General features: G+C 38.9%; 1 long non-coding RNA gene across 7 annotated transcripts in view; it reads right to left on the reverse strand.

The window, feature by feature from the left end:
* LOC144579174 (uncharacterized) overlaps nucleotides 1-21,747 on the reverse strand; it is a 331,105-nt gene that overhangs the window by 164,198 nt on the left and 145,160 nt on the right. For 4 of the 7 annotated variants that reach the window (XR_013526129.1, XR_013526127.1, XR_013526123.1 and 1 more), the window contains exon 5: nucleotides 8,204-8,303. The exons of 2 other annotated variants lie outside the window; for them this stretch is intronic. This is a non-coding gene — a long non-coding RNA (uncharacterized LOC144579174). The remainder of the gene's footprint in view (nucleotides 1-8,203; nucleotides 8,304-21,747) is intronic. One more of the 7 variants, XR_013526124.1, reaches the window with a different exon arrangement.

The following is a 21,747-nucleotide window of genomic DNA, read 5'->3' on the forward strand; positions in this document are numbered from 1 at the left end:
CCCCATATGGAGAGTCAAAATCAATCTCTTTAGGAAATGATTTTCTGGATCTGGAGTTGGCAGCAGCTTCCTTTTTAAGCAGGAGAAAGTTAGAACAGGTAAAGGTAGGAAGTACTACTTTACTATGAGTTTCAAAAAATGCCTTTCTGAGAAAGTTGCATTTGAGTTGACACAAGGATAATAAGGCTCTAGCCATGCAAAAATTTGGGGTAACAACGTTTCAGAAGGGACGGTGTTTGAGTGCAGGCAAGGAAGCATGGGATGACATTGTCAAGCCGGTCAGTAGCTGATAACAGGGACTTTTGGGGCACAGGAAAACATTTGGATTTTTTCAAACTGCAATGGGAATATATTGGACAGTGACAAGCAGATTACTAATACATCAGCCATCAGCGGCAGCATCTTATGGCAAAAGGAAAAATTTTCCTAACACCTAGAACAGAAGAAGTCACAAGATAGCACTACTATTTAGGAAAGTCCTGCTCTCCAGACCAAGAGTTATCCATTTGCATTAGTTATAACACCATATATGCACGCGCGCGCACACACAAACACACACACACAGAGGCACCGACACTCCATCATATACCAGCCAGCTTCCTCTTCCTTTAAAGCTTGGTGACTAACACTATTTTATTACCCTTTGGCAAATAATACATGAGTTAGAATTTCTCTGAGTTCACCCAGGAAAGTTTTTACATTGCTTTGATTCACCGGACCCCAGTAGACCCACTTCACACTTTGAGAAAAGCATTATGTCTTCTTCCAGACGGATATAATAGTTTACCTCATACTGTCCTTTGAAGAGAGGAAGAATTTGGCTTTTAAGATGAACACACAGTTCCAAAAATGCTTTTTGAACAATCATTAAAATCATGTTGTTCTGGGTTCTGAGGGAGAAAGTTACATTTGTCAGTTTAGTAGGCTCCAGAGTTGTGGAATATGATAATTATGACTTCATACTAATCAATTTGTCATAATGTACACTGGTACTTGCTAGAATATGTTTTCAAGTCATCATTAATTAATTCCCTCTTGAAATCCCAAAATTGCACTGGTGTTCTGACATATGCTATAAAAGATTCACATTTTATTTCATGCAAACTTTATCAAAATATCACTCCATAATAGTTATAATAAATGATACTTCAGAGTTATATTTTTATTGCCTGTCATTTTTGCTTTTTTCCCAATTTTAAATTCATTACTGACATTAATTAAAGATAAAGTACTCAGTAACTCTGGAAACATCTACAAAATAAAATGGGGCATTTGTATTTTGAAAGCAGATTTCTCAGAATAATTTCAAACTTTTGAAAAAAGGTTTGACAAAATGCTAACAAGAAGAGACAATATAGAGAGGGCTATAAATGAACTAACGGAGTTGAAAAACACAACATGAGAACTTAGCGGAATATGCACAAGTTTGAATAGCCGAATTGATCAAGCAGAAGAAAGGGTATCAGAGGTCGAAAACCAACTTAATGAAATAAAACAAGACAAGAATAGAGAAAATAGGATAAAAAGAAATGAGCAAAGTCTCCAAGAAATATGGGACTATGTGAAAAGACCTAATTTACGTTTGATAGGTGTACCTGAATGTGATAAAGAGAATGAATCCAAGCTGGAAAATACTCTTCAGGATATTATTCAGGAAAACTTTCCCAATCTAGCAAGGCAGGATAATATCCAACCCCTGGTAATACAGAGAACACCACAAAGATATTCCTCAAGAAGAGCAACCCCAAGGCACCTAATTGTCAGATTCACCAGGGTTGAAATGAAGGAGAAAATACTACGGGCAGCTAGAGAGAAAGGTCAGGTTACCCAAAAAGGGAAGCCTATCAGACTTACAGCAGATCTCTCAGCAGAAACCCTACAAGCCAGAAGAGAGTGGGGGCCAGTATTCAACATCCTTAAAGAAAAGAATTTTCAGCTCAGAATTTCATATCCTGCCAAACTAAGCTTCACAATTGAAGAAAAAATAAAATCTTTTATGAACAAGCAAGTACTCAGGGATTTTATTACCACCAGGCCTGCTTTGCAAAAGCTTCTGAAAGAAGCATTATACATAGAAAGGAACAACCAGTATGAGCCTTTCTAAAAATATACCAAAAAGTAAAGAGCACCAACATAAAGAAGAATTTATATAAACAAATGGATAAAATAGCCAGTTAACATCAAATGGCAGTAACCCTAAATTTAAGTTGACTAAATCCCCCAATCAAAAGATACAGACAAAACCTAATGGTATGCTGCATCCAGGCCCATTTCACATCCAAAGATACACAAAGACTCAAAACAAAGGGATGGAAAAAGACTTACCAACCAAATGGAGAGCAAAAATAAATAAATAAATAAAAAGCAGGAGTTGCAATTCTCGCATCTGATAAAATAGATTTCAAAGCAACAAAGATATAGTGGTAAAAGGATCAATGCAACAATAAGAGCTAACAATCCTAACACCCAGATACATAAGACCCATAAAGAGATTTAGACTCAACGAGACAGAAAATTGATGAGGACAACCAGGACCTGAACTCAGATCCGGAACAAGTAAACTTAATAAATATTTCTAGAGCTCTCCATTTTAAATACACAAAATATACATTCTCCACTTTAAATACACAAAATATTGATCAGCCATTATTAATACCCATGTTTAGAATGAAGCAATATTCCCATTCTCTCTCCCTTTTTCTTCCTTTCTTCCTCTCCTTCACTCTTCACTCCTTTTTTTCTTTCTTTTCTCCTTTCCAAAAAAAAACAAACTTTTGATTTCAGATGATACTGAATTAACTAGCTAACATATTATTTTTCAAGGAAGACTACAATTCAGACAGACAGTGAAAATGAGTTTGTATCCTTTAAGATAAGGCTAATATCACGTGTGGTATGGTATGATGAGAGAAAGAGAGAATGCAGACTATATAATTCCTGTAGTTACAGTCTACATTTAGAAAACATGACCAATGGTGGCCATTGAGAGATCGAATCATCATTAGTCCATTTTTGCACTGCTATAAAGAAATACCCAAGACTAGGTAATTTATAAAGGAAAGAGATTTAATTGACTCATAGTTCTGCATGCCCAGGGAGGCCTCAGGAAACTTACAATCATGGCAAAAGGCAAAGTGAGAGCAGGAACTTTCTTCACAAGGTGGCAGGAGGGAGTGAGTACAAGCAGGGGAAATGCCAAGACACTTTAAAACCATCAGATCTCATGAGAACTCACTCACTATCATGAGAACAGCATGGGGGAAGCTGTCCTCCTGTTTCAATCACTTCCCTCCCTTGATACATGTTGATTATAGAAGTGTTTTGTTTTTTGTTTTGTTTTGTTTTGTTTTGTTTTGTCTTCTTTTGTTTTGTTTGTTTTGTTTTCGAGACAGTCTCATTCTGTTGCCCAGGCTGGAGTGCAGTGATAGGATCTTGGCTCACTGCAACCTCTGCCTCCCAGGTTCAAGCAATTCTCCTGCTTCAGCCTCCTGAGTAGCTGGGACTATAAGCATGCGCCACCATGCCCAGGTAATTTTTTGTCTTTTAGTAGAGACAGGGTTTCACTGTGTTGCCCAGGCTGGTTTTGAACTCTTGAGCTCAGTCAATCCCTTGGCCTCCCAAAGGGCTAGGATTATAGGTATTAGACACTATGCCCAGCCTCAGGTTCCTCCCTCAACACGTGGGGATTAAATTTGAGATGATATTTGGAAGGGAACACAGAGCCAAACCATATCAGAGTCCAAAAGGTTTAACAGGCTAGGGATAAAAGCAAAGAGATCAGCATCCTGAAGAAGATCCTTGCTTGATTACACCATTATCGGAGGAAGCAGAAATCCTGGTTATGCCAAATTCCTATCAACTCCAATAGGGATGGCACCAGATTCAAGAGGCCAAAGAAGAGATGCAAGCCAGAAAACAAGACATGGGGTTTTACTGGAGGCTTATATGCAGAGGAGAGAGTCCAGTGGTGGCAGGCTGGGCAAGAGAACCACATTATATACAGTCCAGTGGCAGCAGGCTGCACGGGAGAACCACAACCGCTTGCAAAAGGTATGCAGTTTGTATGTCATTTTCACTTAGCACCTTTTTCCTAATAAGCTCTACCTGGAGACCTTCATTCAGCCCCAAAATTGGGACCTCCATTATGGGATGGGGGCTCAGATGTTCCTCATAGACAAAGAACAAATCTCTTTGTTAGCCACTCCCAGATTACCTAGCTCAGAACTCATATTCAGGTGCATCTGCCATACAGGGTAATTCTCAGCATAAGGGTACACTATTGCTAACAGGTTCATTTACTATACAATCCTTGACAAAAGTGATCTTCAGTTTTTTTCTCCCGGTGAAGAGTGCTCTGATGGGCATTTTTCTCAGAGACAAGTACCTTGCAGCCTTTTTTCTAGTTTACTGCAGGTATGCTCAACAAGAAATTTTTTGTTGTAAAAGTAAATTTAAGTGGGAAATGAAAACTTAATAAAAATGTTCAACAACAAAATTATCTAAATAGAAAATTGTGAGCTTCCTTTCTCTAGAGGCATTTGACCATCCTGATGCTTAAAATGGAGTCCTACATGAGTGATGGACTAGCTTAGAATGGCTTCCCAAGCAGCCATTTCGAGAATATGGATGAATATATGCACTCTTTATAGTAATAAGAGTCCTACTATGGATATCTGTTTGAATCTGTTAAGTTTGGCCTAAAGCTGCCTACTTGCATATTTTAAAGGTTTCTCCATACATTGTGAACTGTAACCAAACTGGATGTGTGACCAGACATACCAAGTTTCAGTCAAAGGTGGCTACTGATCAAACTGGGTTCATAAAAGGTGTATTAGTCAGGGTTTGCCAGCAGGACAGAACTAATAGGATATCTGTATCTATGAAAGAGTTTATTTATTAAGGACAACTGGCTCACGTGATCTTAAGGCAAAGTCCCATGACAGGCCGTCTGCAAGCTTGGGATCAAGGAAGCCTGTAGTGGCTCAGTATGAGTCCAAAAGCCTCAAAAGTAGCAAAGCCAGCAGTGTAGCCCTCAGTCTGTGAGGCCTAAGAGCCCCCAGCAAACCACTGTAAGCCCAAAGGCTGAAGACCCTGGAGTCTTATATCGAGGGCAGGAGGAAGAGAAGGAAGCATCCAGCACAGAAGAAAGATGAAAGCAGGAAGACTCAGCAAGCCAGCTGATCCCACCTTCCTCCACCTGCTTTGTTCTAGCCACACTGGCAGCTGATTGGATGGTACCCACCCACATTAAGGGTGGGTCTTCCTCTCCCAGTCCACTGACTCAAATGACAGTCTCCTCGGGCAACACCCCCACAGACACACCCAGAAAGGATACTCTACCAAAGCCGTATAGACATCCTTCAATCCAATCAAGTTGACACCTAATATTAACTACCACATAAGGCAAACACCCAAGTGCAACTATTCTGGCTGTTTCCGTCCATAACTTTCCTTGTTCTGTCCATAAATCTCCTTCAACCACTTGGTAGCACTGGAGTCTCTCTGAACTTATTCTGCTCGGTGGCTACCTGATTCTCAAACCATTCTTTGCTCAATTAAATTCTGTTAAATTTAATTTGTCTAATGTTTTTCTTTTGACAAAAACAAGTTCAAATTACTCTGGACCCCTTATTGTTAAAAATAATAATAATAGCGTCATTTAAGTACTGTTGCACTCTTCACAAGCTCCAAAGGAAATCATCTCTTTACTGCTCTGTATACAGTGCTGGTTTCCTTTCAAATCATTTTTCAGTCCTACTTTTCAAATGGATATCCTGTAGTTCTTTTTACTGTCTTTTGAGATGTGACTCACACTTCTACCCACTTCATTGACAATACTGCTGTTCATGACCTGTATCTTCTCCATCTTTCTATTGCATTTGATACCAGGGACTCCTTACCTGCCCTCTCTTTTTCTATAACACTCTAACCTCATGAAGAAACTATATTCTAAATAACCTTATATTCCTTCTACTATTATTTTGCTCATAAAAGTCCTCAAAAGATATGTTAAATGAAAAAATTGATATCTCCATCCTAGTACTTTAGTTTTAAGCCCTTAGAGGCATTTCCAATCTCTCCTTTCCTTTTCACACACCCACAAAACCCAATCTATACCCAATGTGTATAAATTTAATTTTAAAATATGTATTTTATGTTTAAACTTATATTACTCTTCCCAGAGATTTTTTATATTGTATAGACATAATTCTCTTCTGAGCTAGGCTGTTTCAGCAACTTCTAAATTAAATTTCAGACCCCCTGTTCCATCCCCAAAATTGATCTTAGAGAAGATGAAATCATCTTCAACAGATCGATTTTCTTTTCTTTTTTTTCCTTTTTTTTTTTGAGACAGAGTTTCACTGTGTTGCCCAAGCTGGAGTACAGTAGCACAATCTTGGCTCACTGCCACATCCACCTCCTGGGTAGAAGCAATTCTCCTGCCTCAGCCTCCCAAGTAGCTGGAATTACAGGCATGTGCCACTACACCCAGCTATGTTTTTGTATTTTTAGTATAGACGAGGTTTCACCGTGTCAGGATAGTCTCAATTTTCTGACCTCATGATCTGCCCACCTCAGCCTCCCAAAATGCTGGGATTACAGCCATCTATGTCTCTGTCACCTGAAGGTCCTATCTACAACCCTGTGCAAAGTATTCAAATCCAAACTATGCCTCATCTCAAGCTCAATCAAGTACAGAATCATAGGGGAAAAGACCAAGTCTTCACTGGAGCCAATTTGCATCTGGCTGTCATTGAGTTCTCGTTTTTCCTTTAAATCATAATGATCTCTTTGAGGGAAATTCAGAGGATTCTTTTTTTTTTTTTTCTTTTTGAGATGGAGCTTTGCTGTTGTCGCCCAGGCTGGAATGCAATGGCCCAATCTCAGCTCACTGCAACCTCCATCTCCTGGGTTCAAGAGATTCTCCTGCCTCAGCCCCCTGAGTAGCTGGGATTATAGGTGCCCACCACCATGCCCAGCTAATTTTTATATTTTTAGTACAGATGGGGTTTCACCATATTGCCAGGCTGGTCTCGAACTCCTGACCTCAGGTGATCCACCCACCTCGGCCTCCCAAAGTGCTGGGATTACAGGTGTGAGCCACTGCACCCACCCTGGAAAATTCAGAGAATTCTTACAGGGGAAGTAGGCACTTGGCCTTGGTTACCAGATATATCTTGACAGACTTGGACAGACAGTTTTGTCAATAAAGGCTTTGGTTGGCTACACCTGTCCAGTGCAATCCTGTTACCATAGGCCCCAGTGCAGCTGTAGGCTTTTCCCTCTGATTCTCCTGAACTTCAGTGATGTGGGCTGATCACATCTTTGCTTCCTTTGTTCTCCAAATCAGCTTAGCACTGGCCAGATCTCCCTCAGATCCCCACCATCGAGCCAATTCACTGGCTGTCCCCACTCATGCCTACATGATCATCCAGTTGGAAGTGGCTCTTGCTGCCATGTTGTCTTGTCCTCTCTGAGCTCTATCATATCCCCAAGAAGGGACACACAGCTGCTTAATAATTTGAGTGGCCCTGGTCACAAAGAAGGATGAAAAGGAGATAGCCTTTTCTCACTCGGCACTTGAGCACAAGCTCAAACAGTGCACATCCAAAGAGTCGTCCCTTAGTATCCATGGGAGATTAATTCCAGACTCCTCTCAGATACCAACATCCATGAATGCTTAACTCCTTTATATAAAATAACATAATATTTGCATATAACCCATCCACATCTTCCTATATATTTTTAATCATCCCTAGATTACTTATAATACCTAATACAATGTAAATCCTATGTAAATAATTGTTATATCGTATTTAAGGTACAATGACAAGGGAAAAAAAAGTCTGGACTTATTCAATACAAATTTTTTTTTCAAATATTTTTGATCTGAGGTTGGTTGAATCCACAGATAGGGAACCCACAGAAACAAAGGGCCAACTGTATACAAGTTACTTGGTGTTTTTCTTGTTCTTGTATATATATCCTTATTGTATCAGTTATTTTAATGTGTCAAGTTAACTGGGCCACAAAGGGACCATATATTATTTAAACATTATTCTGGGTGTCTCAGTAAGGGTATTTTTTACCAACATTAATATTTGAATCAGTAGACTGAGTAAAGCACATTGTCCTTCCTAATGTGGGTAGCCCACTCTAATCAGATGAAGGCCTAAATAGAACAAAAGACAGGACATCTGACCTGACTGCTTACATTGGTCTTCTTCTGCCCTCAGACTGGAATTGATGCTGTTGGCTCTCCTAGGTCCCTTTCTTGCTGACTGCTGATCTTGGTACTCAGCCTGCATAAATATGAGATAATTCCTTATAATAAATCAGTCTCTCTCTCTCTCTCTCTCTCTCATCTGCCTTTCTCATCTCTCTCTCTCACACACACACTTGCTTCCTTTCTTCTTCTGGAGAACCCTGTCTAATATACTGATCAATCTCCCAACTATTTAAGATGGCCCTAAAGAGCAGCAACCATTCATTGTGATTCTCTTGCTTCTTTGTCCTGTCTAGTACCATGCATGCTTTACATGCTGTGAGTGTTGTATAAATGTTGTTGACTGAATCCCTAGAGAAAGAAAATCTCCTAGTGAAATCCCTTACCAAGAGAGTGATGTATCAGTATAAGCAATATTGATTGTCATGCCCATTAGTGCTCCCAGCAAGCCAAAGCATTTCCTGAGGACAAATAATTTGAGTGGCCCTGGTCACAAAGAGGGATGAAAAGGAGATAGCCTTTTCTCTCAGCAGAGGGCTGCTGAATCAGTTCTCCTAAGGAGCCTTCCACTGTGTTTGCAATCACGTCAGTGTTTCTAAAACGGCTGGGAAAGATGCAAAGGAGTAAAAAACAGATTGCCACTTGTCAAACAAGAAACAGAGTGGAAATTAAGGAACTAGAGTTTCATAGACTATGTGGATTATTCTATTCAAAGGATAAAACCTCATTTCTTTTTATGTACAAGAATGATAAATGGAGAAGGAAGCAAAGACTAGCTACTACAGCCTGGAAAGAGGCTTGCTCCAGAAAGCATTGAAAAATCTACAGAACTTGATCAAAGGAAAGAAGAAAGAACCAGGCATGTTCATCTTTAAAGACAGCCTTGCCAAACTGTAATGTTTCTCTCTCCATAAATATTGGAAACAGGGTTACTCAGACTCAGCTAGGGCCATTTATCAGCCCAGTCAAGAATTCAAGGACAAGTAGGCAAGATTCGTTATATTTGAGAGACACTTAAAGGTAAAGAAATGGCAGGCCTAAATATTTTCATTATATATTCTTTTTTTTCTATCCTAGGGCCTCCCAATCAAACAAATCTAACTCAAATGCTGTTCATACTGTTAAATATTCCAGTTGCGTGTGCTGTAGCAATTTGGGGTTCGCCAAGTATATTCTCATCTGCTAATCTTCATTCTTAAACTTGCCCAATACTTAATCTTTGAATTTATGTCCTATTCCAGCCAGCCCCAGATTAAGTTTTGAGCTTGAGATTTTCTGTATACACATTTTCCAACTGAGTTTGTTGAAACACTCACACTCTATATTCTTAACTGTGCTCTGTGTACACTCCTACTGGAATAAGATCATGTTCCACCTTGGAAACGTGCCCTGGCATCACAGGGATTCTTTGTACAGAACTCTAAGCTATGTATTGGTATTTTTCTTGTGGCTTGGTGCCTAAGTAAACTTCTGATATTAATTGGAAGTTTAATTCTTTTCAACCAGTGGAGAAGAGCTCTGACATTGAGACAGTACAACCTTGTAATATATCTATGCAGAAATGCTGCATCTAGTGTTTCTTTTTGGTTTAAATGGATAGGTTAATGTAGTGCAATTGACTGGTGTATACTTAACAGCTATCTCCTTTACATGAAGCAGTAAATATGCCTTTCAATTCTCCAGATCTTTATTTGGACTTTGGTTTTGAGGTTAACAGTGTTCAATCAAGTTTTATCTCATTTTTAATGATTTTTTTCTGAAATGGTCAAAAATGGTAATGTATGTCATTTTTCTGAAAAGGTCAAAAACAGATAATGTATGTCAATTCACTCAGAAACTTATATGTAGATTTGGGCTAAATGATGGTCCTTTACCCTGAAAACAAAAAGGCAATTGGTCCCGTTTACTGATGTAAAATATTTGTAGGAGACAATCTAACCACAGAGAAAATACAAGTATTTATAAAGCCACAGAAAGTAGAGCTTACTGCTTTGTAGATAAGAGCCTGTGGGACTTGGAGGGATTTAATCAACATTCCAACTATAAACATCCTCTCTGCCAATTCCAGGTTAATTTAAGTTTCAGGTTGATTTCCTGAGAAGCAAGAGGTTCAGCACTTGTACCAGGATGTTTTGATGTTTCTTTTTAAACCTGGAATCCCAGTTGCTTATTGTTTATAGAAAGCAATGGCATTGTTTTTGGAAATGGGAATGGAAAATTCTCCAGAGTCCTGATAAGGCCGGGTCAGGCTCTCCCTGAAGGTTGTTTGAGAGCCCAAGTTTTGAATCAGTTGCATGAATAACAATTTTGATTATGCCAGGGTCAGAATGATTTTCATTCAACCCAATTCCTCATCAGTTGGCTAGCCTGGCTAAATATAATGAACCTACTCGGGAGGCTGAGGCAGGAGAATCACCTGAACCCAGGAGGCAAAGTTTGCAGTGAGCCAAGATCCCACCACAGCACTCCAGCCTGGTGAGAGAGGGTGACACTCCATGTAAAAAATTAAAAGGTAAATCTCTATGAAGTTGGATGATGCAGTGGTTTCTTTCATAGGACAACAAAAGCCCAAGCAACAAAAGAAAAAGCTAAATTGGACTATATCAAAATTTTTAAATGGTGATTCAAAAGACACCATCAAAAAGGTAAAAATAAAACCTACAAAATGGGAAAAATATGTATAAATCAAATATCTATTAAGAAACTTGTTGCAGACTATATAAAGAGCCCTTACAATGCAATAATAAAGTGATAAATAACCCAATTTAAAAATGGGTAAAAGATCTAAGTAGAGATTTCTTCAAAGAAGATATGCAAACAGCCTAAAAGCACATAAAAAGATACCTAATATAATTCATAATTAAGGAAATTCAAGTCAAAACGACCTAAGAGAGGATGATGGCATAGCCAAGCTTGGCTGAGCGCACATAGGCACCCACCCACGTGGCACATTGCACTGCACTAGCAAGAAACACACATCAACCCCCAGTACAACAATGCATATGCAAATCTTGCATAGGGCCTGGTTCTGTTTCACCAGTCCCTAAGCAATGTGAGTGCAGCCCTGGTCAACATCCATTCATGAAAAACACTCTCAACAAACCAGAAGTAAAAGGGAATTTACTCAATCTGATTTTAAAAATCTACAAAAAACAAATAGGGTTTTAATAACGGTGAAGCACTAAATGCTTTGCTCCAAGATTAGGAACAAGGCAAAGGGTTTCATTCCATTCATTCCTATTCAGCATCATCCTGGCAGTCTTAGCCAAGGCAATAACAATATAAAATAAATAAAAGACATGCAGATTAAAAAGGAAGAAATAAAACTGACCCTACTCATGGATGACCCTACTCATGAAAGTTGGTGTAGAAAATCCCAATAATTCCACAAAAATTAAACGTCCAAGTACTAAAAGTGAGATAACTAAGGTTATAGGATATAAAGTCAAAATTACAAATTCAATACTGTTTTTATATATTAGCAATAAATAATTAACAATGAGAATTCTAAAAACAGTGCTATTTACAATAGCTTCCTCCCAAAGTGAAATACTTAGATATAAGCCTAACAAGGCATGTACAAAATCTGTACTGTAAAACATTGATAAAAGAAATCAAAAACCATACAACTGATAAAAATAAATCAAAAAAGACTAGAATAAATGGAGAGACGTGTTCAGGAAGTGGAAGATTCATCATAGTTAAGATATCAGTTCTTGCCAAAATGACCCACAGATTTACCAGGATTTAATCCATGCAGAAAATTTTGCAGGTATATACAAGCTGATTCTAAGATTATATGGAAATGGAAAGAAACTAGAATAGTAAAAACAATTTTGAAAAATAAGAAAAAAGTTGGAAGAGTGACACTAATCTAAGACAGGTTGTATTGGTAAGGGGATTTTCACGCAGATCAATAGAAAAAAAGAAAGCCCAGAAATAAACCCACACAAAAATGGTCATTCACCCACATAAAGCATACAATTCAATAACTTTCAGTATATTCGCAAATGTGATCATCAATTTTAGAATATTTCATCATGTCAAAAGGAAATGACACATTAGCAGTCACTGGTCATTGCTCCCCAGTTACCCTAGGATGATAGATAAATGTTTTCCTAGGTTTGCCTAGCAAAGGGAAAAAACCTAGGAAACCATTCATTTACTTCCTGTCTCTACAGATGCCCACTATAGATGTTTCCTATAAATGGAATCATACAATTTACAAAAACATACACCCATGAGATACCACTTCACACCCACCAGGATGGCTATGGTCAAAAAGACAGATAATAGCAAGTGTTATTGAGAATATAGAAAAATTGGAACTCTACATTTCCGGTGGGAATACAAAATGGTACAGCTGCTTTGGAAAACAGTCTGACAGCTCCTCAAAAGGTTAGAATATGACTCAGCAATTCTGCTCCTACACACTAAAAAGAAATGAAGGAATATGTCCACAAAAAAAAAACATGACTATTCACAGTAGCATTATTTATAATAACTGCTAAATGAAAATAATCCAAATGTCCATCAACTGATGAATGAATGAATAAAATGTAGTATATCCATATAATGGAATATTATGTGCTACAACACGGAAGACCCTTAAAAACAAGCTAAGTAAAAGAAGCCAGTCACAAAAGACCACATATTGAATAATGCCATTTATAGGAAATGTCCAGAATAGGCAAACCTAAGGAGACACAAAGTTGATTAGTAGTTGCCTAGGGCTGGGGAGAATGAAGTAAATGAGGGTGACTGCTAAGGGATACAACAGAATTTCTCTGTGGGGTGATGAAAGTGATCTAAAATTGTTGCATAACTCTGTGAATATACTAAAAAACACGGAACTGTAAACTTTTAATGAGTAAATTATATGGCATATGAACAATATCACAACAAAGCTACCAAAAACAAAGCTACAAATTTCCTATTGTGGTTTTACTTATCTGTTACTTTCCCCATTAGATGCATTTGTGGAGTTCCCTTATTTTGAGGGACATACATCATCTTCCAAAATTATCTTTCTCCGTCTACCATGTGAAACCATTAGAAGGGGACATCTATGAACCAAAAAGCAAGCCATCAACAGACACCAAATCCACCTTGATTATAGATTTCTCAGGATCCAGAACTGTGAGAGATAAATTTCTGTTGCTTATAAGCTTATATGCATGGGTCTCTTATGAGAGGTGATTGTTGGACTGCACACTCAAAATGGCACAAAAAGTTTGAGAAAGCAGAATAGTTATAATCAATATTTCTAATCTATGTGGCACAATTTCTTTCTTTTTTTTCTTTTTTTTTTTAAGACAGGATCTTGCTCTGTCACCAACGGTGAGTACAGTGGCACCATCATGGCTCACTGTAGCCTCAACCTCCTGGCTCAAGCGATCCTCCCACTTCAGCTTTCCAAGTAGCAGGGACCACAGGCATGTACCATCATGCCTGGCTAACTTTTCATTTTTTGTTGAGACAGGGTCTTGATATGTTGCCCAGGCTAGTCTCAAACTCCTGGACTAAAGTGATCCTCTTGCCGTGGCCTTCCAAAGTGCTGGGATTACAACTTTCTTAATTTGCATTGCAATGAGTTAAGATATGCAGGGAGGGAGTTAAATACAGAGTGTATAACTGTGGCTTCTGGGTGGTCCAGGTTTCATATGTAAATTGGGAATATAGAAGAGAGTAAGAACAAAAAACAAGCATACTCAGTTTCTCACCCTATATACATCATAAAGACTGAGCTCTAATGAAATGACAACTATTTATTTTGCATATCCCTCTAAGGCTTCTAGTGCCAGTGCAATCTGTCTACTTTTCTGTCCTCATATTGGGTCATGTTCCTCTTCCCTCCGGGCCTCTTCTAAAATCTCTTCCCTACATATTTTCTCTACTTACTCACTGATAATTCCTACTTGTCCTTCCAACAGTTTTTAAATCATTTCTTCTGAATAATAGCATTGACACGGGAGAGTTCCCTGGCACTCCTTGCAAGATGAGGGACAGGTGTGTGGCTCTCTGCCACAAGCTCAAACCCCTTATGAGAGAGAGAGCACATAGATGGGCAAGTGTGGGAACCAAGGTGAGCACTTTTGGACTCCAGCTACATGGCAGCATCTAGGAGTGGGTGTCTGTGACTCCTGAAGCCCCAGTGTCACTGTGCTCTTTTAGCTCTGCCATCCACAGATGGCTTAAGTGTTAAACAGCTCAGTGGAACCCCTTGGTACCTAACTCCTTGTCCAGTGTCCAGGAAGAATCAGGTCACACACGGACTTGAAGGATGAATGCAGGGGTTTGAGTGGTGGTAGTGGCTCTCAGTGGAATGGAAGGGGGGATGGACTGGGAAGATGATCTTCCCCTGGAGTTTGGCCATCCAGCAGCTGATCTGCTCAGTCATCCGTAGCTGAATTCCTCTGGACATCCAGATGCTCTTTCTCTGCTGATCCACTCTGCTGTTCATTAGTTTATCTCCTTGTCATCTGCTTTTGGAGTCTGAGGTTTATATGGGTACAAGATAGGGGGGGCATAGTGGGCCAAAAGGCAACTTTTGGGCTTAAAAACAGGAATGCCTGATCTCAGTTAGGGCCGTGGGTGTCCAGGTTTGTGGGTGGGGCCTTTGACAGGGAATTACCCTTTCCTACCCAGTATTTCCCTGTCTCCTGTTTGTATCAGTGTCACATGCTTAGTCCTAGCATAACATTGATCACACTATATAATGAAAAGTAAACCATTTTTTAATGTTTATTAGACGCTAGGCACTGTGCTAAACTGCTTACATATATGAAAACGGCTTCACAGAAATCACATGAGGTAGATGCTGTTAATTACCCTGCTCAGTTCCCTGAAGGAACTGAGGCTTAGACAGCTTAACTTGCCCAACATCACACAGCAGTAAGTAAGAACATCAAGAGTTGAAGGCAGACCCATCCCCTGAGCCTCTAGGCATCTTGCTCATTTAATTTCTGTCTCCTCCACTTAACCGTGAGTGTCTTAAGAGTCAAGATGGTATTTTGCATACCCTTGCCATATCACTAGCTGTTATTATAAATGTTGAATAAATATTTGCTGAATCAATAAATAACTACATTTTCAAATATGCACTTAATGTTTTCTTTGTTCATAGACTTTTTTGTTCCTTTCAAAACTTGGGGAACTTCCATATGGCAGCAAATACTCCCAAAAAGCAATGACAAACAGGTAAAAAAATTTTTTTTTGAGATGAAGTCTTGCTCTTTCGCCAGGCTGGAGTGCAGTGGCACGGTCTCGGCTCACTGCAACCTCCGTCTCCCAGATGCAAGCGATTCCCCTGCCTCAGCCTCCTGAGTAGCTAGGACTACAAGTGCGCATCAGCATGCCCAACTAATTTTTTGTATTTTAGTAGAGATGGGGTTTCAACATGGCCAGGATGGTCTCGGTTTCCTGACCTCATGATCCGCCTGCCTCAGCCTCCCAAAGTGTTGGAATTACAGGCACGAGCCATCACATCTGGCCAGAAAAATTTTCAAAAGCAATCATTTCAGGGCTCTGGAAATTGATCAAAGGCATGTAAAAAAGAAGTGTTTTTTTTTTTACTGAGGGAAAAACTACTTAACTTTAAGTAAGAACAGTAGATATCTCTGGTGTTCTTGCCTAGAGCTGCTCCACGGTCACTCTACCAGGGCAGGGAAAACAGTGAAAGATCAACAGTTTCACTTCCAGAGGGGCATGTCTGGGTTCACATCCCATGTATTGTTGTTGTTGTTGTTGTTATTATTATTATTATTATTATTGAGACAGTCTTGCTCAGTCGCCAGGTTTGAGTGCAGTAGCTGACTGCAACCTCCATCTCTGGGGTTCAAGTCATTCCCCTGCCTCCTGAGTAGCTAGGACTACAGATGCCCTACCATGCCCAGCTAATTTTTAGTAGAGACTGGGTTTCACAGTGCTGGACAGGCTGGTCGGAAACTCCTGACCTCATGATCTGCCTGCCTCAGCCTCCCAAAGTGCTGGGATTACAGGCATGAGCCACAGTGCCTGGCCTATCCCATGTATTATTAATGCTACCTTCTTATTTTACCACTCCAGGATTTCTCAACCTTGGCGCTATTGAATTGAGGCCGGTAATTAATTATTTGGGCAAGGGGCTGTTCTGTGCATTGTATTAATAGGATGACATTCTGTAATATCTCTGACTTCTACCCACTAAATGCCAGTGGCACCCCTTACCAAGTTGTGAGAACCAAAACTGTTCATAAGTACATGCAAAATGTTCAACATCATTAGTCATTATAAAGCCAGCCCAACTGTCCCATAGAACTGATGTTTATGATTTCTTTTAAATAAACATAGAAATTGACCCTCCTAGTCTTATAACTTATGAAAGCTAAAATTGTCTTATCTGAGTTCCTTTCTGAGGAAACCAACTGTCAGTTCTCCCAAACAGTATTAAGGAATTGAAACTTACCAGATCATTGCATCTGGACAGTAAGACATAAGACTCCTCGCCCATCATGACTGCCTATCTAACCACCTGCTTTCCATTGACCAACATCTCTTCCTTAACCTTCCCTAATTCCTGTTTTAGTTTCTTACCTGCTATATAAATGCCTGATTTTAGTTGGTAAGGGAGATGAATTTGAGACTGATTTTCTGTTCTCCTTGGCTGCAGCAACTGATTAAAGCCTTCCTCCCTTACAATAATTGTTGTCTTAGTCATTGGCTTTCTATGCAAAGAGCAATGGGACCTAGACCAAACCCCTGGCATTTCAGTAATAATTAGGGAATCAATAGCACCATGTGATACCATCATGCACCCACTAGGATGGTATAATTTTAAAGAACAGAAAGTTTTGGTGTGAATGTGGAAAACCTATAATTCTATTCACTGCTGGTGAAAATGGAAAATAGTGAAGCCTTTTTGAAAAGAGCTTGGCAGTTACTTAAAAAATTAAACTCACTGGTGAGAGATCCAAGATGGCCAATAACTAGCAGCTCAGGAGTGTAGCTCCCAGTGAAAGCTCAGAGAACGAGAGGATGCCACACTTTCAGACAAATTTTGTTGCTCACAGACCAGGAGATCACCAGCGGAGGAGCCCCACAGGTTGCCAGCGCAACTCTTGTGGCCAGCGCAGTGGTTTTGCTGGCACCTTCCCACAGCAGTTCTTGGTGCAGAGTAAACGGGAATGCATTCCCTTTCGGTCGACGTTTGGAGCTCCAGGAAGGCGGAGTCACCTATTCAGCTGACTGAAAAAGGGACTCAAGAAGGAAGCCAGACTGGAGATTCCCAGGCAGAAAAGCACCATGAATCTAAATGCCACTGCTTTAGCTGGAGCAGTGGGTTGCTCAGATTCTGGCACTGGGAACCAACAAGTTGGACATCTACTCAGAGACCTAATTTGAAGATCGGTAATTACAAAGACAACAGGTGGATAAATTTACAATGATGGGAAGAAACCAGCATAAAAAGGCTGAGAATACCCAAAATCAGAATGCCTCTCCCTCTACAGGGAGGTTTTTAATAGTTATTTTTAGATTGCATTCCAGCCTGGGCGATAGAGCAAGACTTCTGTTCTCTCTCCCCCTTTCTCTTTTTCTTTCTTTCTTTCAAAAAAAAAAAAAAAAAAAACCCCACAACAAAAAAGACTGTGCTAAAAAAAAAAATAGAAAATGTACTAGGTCGTAGAAACTGGGTGATGCAAGTAGCTGACCAAATTATGTAAATAAAAACACTAGAATGTCATACCTCTCCGTGAGACACTATTTGCTAGAAACACAGAGCCTGGGCTCTGTCACAGCAAAGCCTGCTAAAGCAGAAACAGCTACACTGCATCTAGGATGAATCTCATATGAGAAAGAAGAGTTCCTTCCTATATTTAAAATCATGTTCAAATTCAAGCACTCCAGTCTCTCTAAGCACCCAGCTTCTCAGTTCAACAAGGGAGCTTAACTTCCTTTTCATAAAGAAATCAGAGTTATCTAACAGAAACTCTTTTAACTTTCCTTTTTCCCATCCTGAAGGATCTCTGTTTTCACCTGTTCCCTTTCCCTACAGGCCAAAAAAAAAAAAGGTTAAACTCACTAAATATAAACATAAACCTGGCAATTTATGCATAGAAATCTTCTAAAAAGTAAATAACATATGTCTACACAAACACTTGTATGTGAATAGTTATAGCAGCATTATACAGTATAGCCAAAAACAATCCAAATGTTCATTAAGTTGTGAATAAATAAAATGTGGTATATACATATAATGCATACTATTCAGCAATAGAAATCAACAAACTGCTGATACATGTTAAAACATGAATGAACTTTAACATTTTTTTGCTAAGTGAAAGAAATCAGATGCAAAAGAAAAAATATTTTATGATTATATTTATATAAAATGTCTAAAAAAAGCAAATCTATAAATTCATAAAGCAAATAGTTTCCTGGGCCTGGGTATGAAAGGGATTAACTGCATGTGGACATGAGAGAATATTCTAAAGTAATGAAACTTCTGAAACAGGATTGATGTGACGGTTGCACAACTTTGTAAATTGACTACAAATCATTGAATTGCATACTTAAAATGGATTAATTTATGGAATGTAAATTGTGCTTCGATAAAGCTGCAAGGCAAAACAACAGCAAGGAGTAGACAGTAGAGAAGTTATAGGTGAAATAACATTGACAATATATTGATAATTGTTGAAGCTGGGTAATGGATTATGGGGATCTTTATACTATTTCTTCTACATTTGTTCATGTTTAAAGTTAAGGATACCAGCCAGGCTGGTCGTTCATGCCTGTAATCCTAGCACTTTGGAAGCCTGAAACAGGAGGATCACCTGAAGTCAGGAGTTTGAGACCAGCCTGGGCAACATGGTGAAACCCTGTCTCTACTAAAAACACAAAAATTAGCTTGGTGTGGTAGTACATTCCTATAGTCTCAGCTACTTGAGAGGCTGAAGCAGGAGAATCGCTTGAACCCAGGAGGTAGAGGTTACAGTGAGCCAAGATCACACTATTGCACTTCAGCCTGGGTGACAGACCAAGACTCTGCCTGAATAATAATAATAATAATTAAATTTAATTAAGGATTCCAATAAACACAATTATCAGTATACTTCATGCTTAAAGTAGCCCTATAAATAATTGAGGTTGTAATGTAGACTTCCAAGAAGGCTCAGAATGGTTCTATTTTCTTAAACATTTTGAGGTCTAAAGAATAATTTACATAATTTGATATTAATGACAGCAGAGCTTCCTAAGGAAATCTTAAGATCCTACTAATGGGTAGATCTTGGCAGGTTCTTCTCTAGAAAAAGTTTGCCAAAACATAGCATTATTTGAAGTTCACTGACTACACTGAAGTTGTAGCAAACAGCTTCAGCATTCTAACACCCTTTTCTGCTAACTAGACTGGTACATCCAAAAATGTCTTGTTTTTTGTTTTTTGGTTTTTTTTCCTGAGAGCTGACTTTTTTGGAGTTTTGCCTTACAATAAGCTCTGCTTTTCTGGAGAATCACTAACCTGGTGGAAAGAACATAGAATCTGGATTCACAACTGGGTCAGATCCAATTCTAAAACTTACAAGGTGTTTGACCCTCAGCAAATTGCCTAATGTTTTTCTTCAACAATAACACAGTAATATTAAATCAGACCCAGCAGAGCTACTGTGACTATTGAATTACATAACCTATATAAAGCACATGGCACACTGTAGTAGTATCAAACAAATAATATATTTATAATCTAAGCCATTTTAAAATTGAGAACTGTATCTCATAATAATAAAATATATTGACTATTGCTACAATCTTAGTAGATTGTGAAAAATGTCAAGATTTTTAAATCCAACTTTACTGATGATGATGATGAAATCTAAGGACAGATACCTAAAAATTTAGAAGTAGAATCTAGACTAGAAATTCAAAAATGGAATCTCATACTTTTGAAGTTTAGCAAAATGATTAAATGCCAACTTTTAGTCAGATAGCTTCAGTTTGGTCTCTAGCTTTACCACTTGCCTTAACCTTTGTTTCCTCATCTGTTATTAGCTATCTGTCTCAAACGTTTGTGTTGATGACTAAATGAGTTAAGCATATCAAAATGTTAGAAAAATCAAAGCCCAATAAATGCTAATTAATGTTAATTTTCTGAATTCTAACATACATTTCTCTATATTCTGCATCTAAAAATCAGCTAGTCTTAAAATTGAAAATATTAATTTTAGTAGCATTCTCTTTTTTCTCATAAAGTTATTATGAATTCTACTTTTTACAACTCATGTTTACTTAAACTCAAGGAAATATCAAGTTATCAACTTAGCTGAGTTATGTTTCTTCTACACCTTAATATATCAAAAATTATTAAGATCATGAAGTGAGCTGAAGGCCGGGGTCATATCTTACTCATGCATATAATTCCAACACCTAGCAATAACTACATACCAAATGAATGAACAAAGAAAAGAAGGAAAGGAGGAAGGGAAGGAGTAAAAAGGGAAAATGAAAAGGTGAAGAATGATAATATAATGGGAAGAACATGAGGTCAGGTATCAAGGTCTGTGTATCAGTCTTAGAACTGCCATATATTGTTACATGATAATGGATGATATTTAAACTGTGTATGTTTTTAAGCTTCAGATAGGAATAATGATACCTAACTTGCAGGCTTGAATTGAGGATTAAATGACAGAGCGATAGACTGTACCCCACTGTCTATATCTCCACTTGTCTATCTCACTATCTCCAAAGCTAAACTCTTGCTTCAATGCTCAAACAGTCAATAGAACCCCCATCCATCCATTATTCAGGCCAAACCCTTGGCATCTTCCTTGACTCCTTTCTTTTCCTCATTAACTAATATGATTCATTTGTAAATGTTCTCAACTCTGTATAAAAATATATGCCTAATCCTGGCATCTGTCACCACCCCTATTAGTGCTGACCCAGTCCCCACCACCATCACTCCTTGACTGGATTCCTGCAGTGACATCCTCCTACCAGGTCTCCTTGCTTCTATACCTGCCTCCTTTACTTTAACTCCACAGAGCAGCCAGAGTGATTCTTTTAAAAGGATCTGATGAAAATGTAAGTCAGATTCAAAATTCCTCTACCCTGAATTTTAATTAGTTTCACCACTTGATTAGAATAAAATAGTTCTTAGGAGGCCACACCTCTCCCCTAGTTACTTTGCTGACCTCATGCTGACCACCCTCCTGCAGGCTGAGCTCCAGCCACACTGACCTCCTTGTTGTCCCTCTGCCCCACTTTCTCTTCCTCTGTGATTCCTATGGCTGAAGTGGATAAAGATTGGTTGGGAACAGAAATATATATAATTATAGCCAAGAACGCTGTTTTAGAAAGAAAGGCTGGGCATGGTGGCTCATACCTGTAATCCCAGCACTTCAGGAGGCCAAGGCAGGAGGATCACCTGAGGTTAGGAGTTCAAGAACAGCCTGGCCAACATGGTGAACACCCATCTCTACTAAAAATACAAAAATTAGCCAGGTGTGGTGGTGGGCGCCTGTAATCCAAGCTACTCAGGA

The sequence above is a fragment of the Callithrix jacchus genome, chromosome 14, assembly GCF_049354715.1.
Source record: "Callithrix jacchus isolate 240 chromosome 14, calJac240_pri, whole genome shotgun sequence".
Lineage (NCBI taxonomy): Eukaryota > Metazoa > Chordata > Mammalia > Primates > Cebidae > Callithrix > Callithrix jacchus.